The 6,106-nt window shown below is 46.2% G+C and overlaps 1 non-coding gene across 1 annotated transcript; it reads right to left on the bottom strand.

Annotated features, from left to right (window-relative positions):
• Positions 1 to 5,512: 5,512 nt before the first annotated feature.
• trnal-uaa (transfer RNA leucine (anticodon UAA)) lies at positions 5,513 to 5,595 on the bottom strand. The gene has a single exon. It is a non-coding gene; the product is annotated as a tRNA-Leu (tRNA).
• Between the last annotated feature and the right edge of the window lie 511 nt (positions 5,596 to 6,106).

Raw genomic sequence — 6,106 nt, 5'->3', positions numbered from 1 at the left:
CTGTGTGTGTTTTGCCTGACCCCTACCTGTTTACTGACTGTGTGTGTCTCACCTGACAACTGCCTCTTTACTAACTGTGTGTGTCTCGCCTGACCACTGCCTCTTTACTGACTGTTTGTGTCTCGCCCGACCCCTGCCTGTTTACTGACTGTGTGTGTTTCGCCTGACCCCTGCCTGTTTACTGACTGTGTGTGTTTCGCCTGACCACTGCCTCTTTACTGACTGTGTGTGTTTTGGCTGACCCCTGCCTGTGGATTGACTGTGTGTGTCTTGCCCGACCCCTGCCTGTTTACTGACTGTGTGTGTCTCACCTGACCTCTGTCTGTTGACTGGCTGTGTGTGATGATGGAAGCAACCTGACGCTCACTGTTTCCCTCTGTCATTAAAGCCAGAACTGAATCCTTCTTTTTCTCACTCAAAACTTTTCTTTTTAAGTTTTTTGGTATGATGAATAGATATTTTTGTATTCCAGTTAAAAGTAAGGTCCTATTAGCACTGTTTTTCTATCCACACTGGTCCTATTGCAAGAGGATAGTGCTGACCACAGCAGTGGTTTTTATACTTTTCCTCGTTAAATGAGATTTGGTTCAGGTGATCACTGAATCAGGAACTCATTCAGTAAAATGAGGTGTGCTTGTTTTGGAATTCCAGCACAAACACTGGAATGAAATGCCTGCCAGACATCAAGATACTCATCTCATTATCTCTAGCCACTTTATCCTGTTCTACAGGGTCGCAGGCGAGCTGGATCCTATCCCAGCTGACTACGGGCGAAAGGCAGGGTCCACCCTGGACAAGTCACCAGGTCATCACAGGGCTGACACATAGACACAGACAACCATTCACACTCACATTCACACCTACGCTCAATTTAGAGTCACCAGTTAACCTAACCTGCATGTCTTTGGACTGTGGGGGAAACCGGAGCACCCGGAGGAAACCCACGCGGACACGGGGAGAACATGCAAACTCCGCACAGAAAGGCCCTCGCTGGCCACGGGGCTCGAAACCGGACCTTCTTGCTATGAGGCGACAGCGCTAACCACTACACCACCGTGCCGCCACATCAAGATACTGATTTAAGAAAAAAAAACTAAAGTGGTCTCTTAATTTTTTTTCCAGAGCTGTATGTTAAAAACACAGATATGTAAAGGTTATGTAAAAAATAAACCATATTCTGGAGATAAACTGGAGTTAACTGTCTCGCATTTGTGGTGCAAGTACAGTGAGAACAATGTGAAAAACACACCTCTTCACAAACAGCTCCATGATCATCCAAACAGAACAGTTGTCATGTCTGGAAGGGATCTTACTAAAGGAAAACAATGAACAATATGCAGATGAACTTAGCAACAGTAATTATGAGCTTCACCAAAAAACAAGACCCGATCCTGTCCAGGGTGAGGACTCAGCTATTCAGGCCGAGTGGGAAAACACTGGAATACATTTAAAAATTTTTATTTCCTTGTTCCTTAATAAGAAAAATTATTCAAATTCTTCTCATTTTACTGGAATGTTATAGGATGGTTCTACTACCCATAACCTGAACCTTGATCCAGTTACAGAGTGAAAGCTCCTGCTTACTTATAAATAAAAGGGCAGTAAAGGAGAGGATGTGGGCGCTGCTGCCCCCTGCTGGCTGATGGCGGTGTTGCAGGGAATCTGACAAGGAATCGGTGAAAATCAAACAGAATTACACAATGTTTCATCTCAGAACTTAATGTGAAGGTCTTCAAAAAAAAAACCTGATGTGAGTTCAGCTGCTTGTGTTTTGAGGCTTGGCGTGACAGATACAGATTTAATAAAAAGTTCAGTTCAGTGATCAGTTCAGTCACTCTGGACTTTGACATCATCATCACTAATCTGATTTTAGCATCAGTCTGATCCTGTGAAGAGTGTGGTCCAATCATTACAGCCTCAGTTTATAGTCATGACACACAGGGTGTAATATACAGTGGTGCTTGAAAGTTTGTGAACCCTTTAGAATTTTCTATATTTCTGCATAAATATGAGCTAAAACATCATCAGATTTATGACCTAAAACATCATCACAAACAGTCCTGTTTGTGTCTGGGTACTCTGTCCTTAGGATGGAACAATTTCTGCCTCAGAGTGGTACTGGGTCTGAAGTGTACAGGGATGTTGTGTTTGTAGAAGAGCCTCCTGAGTTTCTCAGATAGTCCAGAAATGTAGGGAATTACAATGTTCTTGCATTTGTTGCCGTTTTCTTCCCTGTTGGTTATGTTTCTTTTTCTGGTCTTAATGAAAGCCCAGTTGGGATACCCGCACTTCTGAAGTGCTTCCTTGATGTGTTTTGTTCCTTCTCTTTTCCCTCTATCATGATAGGAATGTTCTGAGCCCTGTGATGTAAGGTCCTAATGACCCCCAATTCATGTTCCAGTGGGTGCTGAGAGTCAAACAGTAGGTATTGGTCTGTGTATGGGTTTCCAGTAGACCTCGATAATAAGGCTTCTGTCTTATTCGATGTGTACACTGCAATCAAAAAAGTCTAGGTTGTTTCCACCTATAGTGGCCAATCTATACATGGAGGAAGTGGAAAACAAAGCCTTGACCACTTTTTCAGGAGTTGCTCCCAGCCACTGGTTCAGGTATGTGGATGACACCTGGGTAAAAATCAAAACCCATGAGGTGGAAGCCTTCACAGAGCACATCAGTGCAGTGGATATCAACATCAAATTCAATTGGGAGGATGTCAGTGGAAACAACCTAGCCTTTTTGGACTGTAGCATGCACATCAAATAAGACAGAAGCCTTAGCATTGAGGTCTGGTGTGCTCCTTGATCTCCATGTCACTATGACGTGGGGCTGATATAGATAGCTCTGGGACAGCTTCCACAGACAACGTCACACTGGGATCCCCCTGTGATGCGCTACTGCAGGACCCTCTGACCACTACTCGCTCTATTAAGCTCCTAAACTGTGACCATCCATCCCCGGAATTAGTGGGTGGGTGAAGCATGAGCTAACGGTCATCTCAACTTTATAATTTATCCCCCAAAATTGGATTTTTACCAATAGCTGTGGGTATTTGTGAATATCCCCATGCACACACCGGATCTTCACCAAATGTGCTGTATGCATTGCTTCCCCTTGAACCAAGCTTTGGTGGATCGATATTTGGCTACAGCTTGAATCCACCAAAGCGTGATATGTACCTCTTTGGATACTCACCAGTATGTGGGACATTCCAGCTCGATCGGGGGTGGTCTCTGGCATGTCGGGGATCTGGACCACTGCCCCACTGCCATTACATGGCACTGGTCCTGCAAGTGCCCAGGCTCGCCACAACGCCAGCACACCGGCCCAGGCCTCACCTCTGCACTGGTGGCATAGGGCTCACTCACCTGGGGGAATACACAGAAGCATAAGGGGAGAAGGGGGAAGGGAAACTCATGGCTAAGGGAGCTGGCTGTGGAGGAGTCAGTTCCTGCTTCTGTGGTACTGGAAGGGGATAGGAGGGAAGGGCAGGATGAGAGAGAGAGAGAGAGAGAGAGAGAGAGAGAGAGAGAGAGAGAGAATGTCTGCCTGCCACTGGAACCACTGCCAGATGGTCCTCAGTCAACTCCATCATGTGATCCAGGTGGCACTGGACCCATTCTGCTGTCCTTCTTGGCAGCCGAGCAATGAACTGCTCCAGTGCGACCACATCGATGACCCCTTCAGTGTTGCAATCTTCTGCCCCAGCCACCACTGGCAGGCGGCCCTGAGCTGCTGGCCATATGCAAACAGTCAGCCAACTTCCTCCAGGGTCAGCACACAGAAATGCTGATGGTGTTGCTTGGAGTTACAGCTGACTCCATTGCAGGATTGCGCACTTCAGTTCTGCATACTCCAGCCTATTGTCAGTGGGCAGCTGCTGGGCTATAAGCTGGGCTTCACCAGTGAGGAGTGGCAGTAAGCGAACCACAGACTGCTAGTCAGGCCATCCCCACACCTCTGCAGCTTGCTCAAAGAGCACCAGGAAGGCTTTAGGGTCATCATGCAGCTCTGTTTTTACCAAGGTGATGTGGTGGAAGCCTGCTGACTCTGTGGCTGGGGTTCCTGCAAGCGTGATGAAATGCAGGAGTACCTGGCGGTCCTCCTGCTGGGCTTCCAGCAGGGCCTCAAAGCACTGATCCTGCTCGCTACAGATGGCAACCAGCACCTGGTGCTGGTTCTGTTGGGTGGCAGCAATGAGCTCTTTAAACAGCAAGGACTCCATGGTGGCGGTTCACGTCAGTGTTCTGGGTTTCAGCACCATGATTGAGGTGGACAGTGAAGTACTGAGACAGGCGAGTTCTTATGTCCACAGACACTTTTAATGTAATGATCTTTGCTTTTCAGTGGAACACTCAACACACACCCACAAACTGTGCCTGAAGCTGGGCTCAACTGCTCCTCTCCTCTATCTTACCCTTTATCAGCACTTGACCATCACTGCAAGACAGACAGACAGACAGACAGACAGACACACACGCACGCACACACACACACACACACACAAAACATCAGTTAAACACAGGTGTGTCCACTTTGCCACTCACCTTTCCCGGCCTTGCACTCCATTCACAAACCAGTGCTTGACCACACCCCCGCTGCCACAGACCCTCCATACTAAATCGAGCTGTTTGGTGTATTTGCTTTTGAGCCAAGTTTTTGTGAAAATCATGTTGCAGGCCATCAGCATTTTCCAAGTTATCCAGAGATGCAATTTGTCTGTCTTATTCACCAGAGAACATACATTTGTGAGAAAGACGCTAGGTAATGCTGGTTGGTGAGGATTTAGCCTTGTTTAGCTTCTCACCCACCTTATTTACCCCATCTTTGTTTATTGATGTGATGCACTCAGTACTGGCTATCTCAAGTGGTCAGAGCAATGTTTTTGCAGTGAATTTTTATGTCCAGGAGAGTGTGTTGGCTGTATGACTTGTTTGCAAGATATAAAATGGCTAATTTGCAAAACCTTGTGAGAATCTGAGCCTCACTTTGTGCACATGCCACCATCATAAGTCATATAGACTTTGATCTTAAAAATGTACCTCCATCACTTTCAGTGGGTTCTAACACTAATAATGCAAAAGTCCCTTTCAGAAAAAAGTTCGGTTAGCTATTGACATGCAAGCTGTTACCTTTGCGATATAGAAGAAGAAACCTTTATTTGTCACATGCACACTTCAAGCAGAGTGAAATTCATCCTCTGCATTTAACCCATCTGAAGCAGTGAGCACACACACCCAGAGCAGTGGGCAGCCACACTACAGCGCCCGGGGAGCAGTCAGGGCTTAGGTACCTTGCTCAAGGGCACTTCAGCCCAAGGCTGCCCCATATTAACCTAACTGCATGTCTTTGGACTGTGGGGGAAACCGGAGCACCCGGAGGAAACCCACACAGACATGGGGAGAACATGCAAACTCCACACAGAAAGGCCTTCGCTGGCTGCTGGGCTTGAACCCAGAACCTTCTTGTTGTGAGGCAACAGTGCTAACCAGTAGTGCTGCCCAAAATGTAATTTTACCAGGAGTGGGGTTTGAACCCATGCAGACACACATCCATTGGATCTTAAGTCCGATGCCTTAACCACTCGGCGATCCTGGTAAACACATACAGTTGTCAGAAAACCTGTACATAATAAAACATCAACTAGAAAACTATTTTTTGTGATAACATAGTAAAATAGCTTATTATACAAAGCACAAATAAAAATAGAAAGTACTCAAAATAAAAAATGGGGTAAAGAACCTACAGAGTCAGTGAATTGGAATGGACAGAGATGCAGGCATAGGATGCCAATGGTATTGTATTGGAGAGAGATCAAGTCTTCCATCAAGACTAGATGGAACAGTCTCTCCATCCAGATCTTCCTCCTAGATCTCTCTCACACCCTATGTATCCCATACGCCTCTTTTGAAATATAAATTTACATGCAATGATCAGACTATCAAATGGGAGAGATACAATGTACTTTATACCACAATCGATCCCCAACTTGGCAAACTCACCCCAATGTGTCATACACTCATTCAGTTCCTGGGAATGAGTTAGGGGCAGCATGATGGTGCAGTGATTATTACTGTCACCTCTCAGCAAGAAGGTTCTGGGATCGAAT

The sequence above is a fragment of the Neoarius graeffei genome, chromosome 10 (genome assembly GCF_027579695.1).
Source record: "Neoarius graeffei isolate fNeoGra1 chromosome 10, fNeoGra1.pri, whole genome shotgun sequence".
Taxonomy (NCBI): domain Eukaryota; kingdom Metazoa; phylum Chordata; class Actinopteri; order Siluriformes; family Ariidae; genus Neoarius; species Neoarius graeffei.
This window is presented reverse-complemented; position numbering and strand designations above follow the sequence as displayed.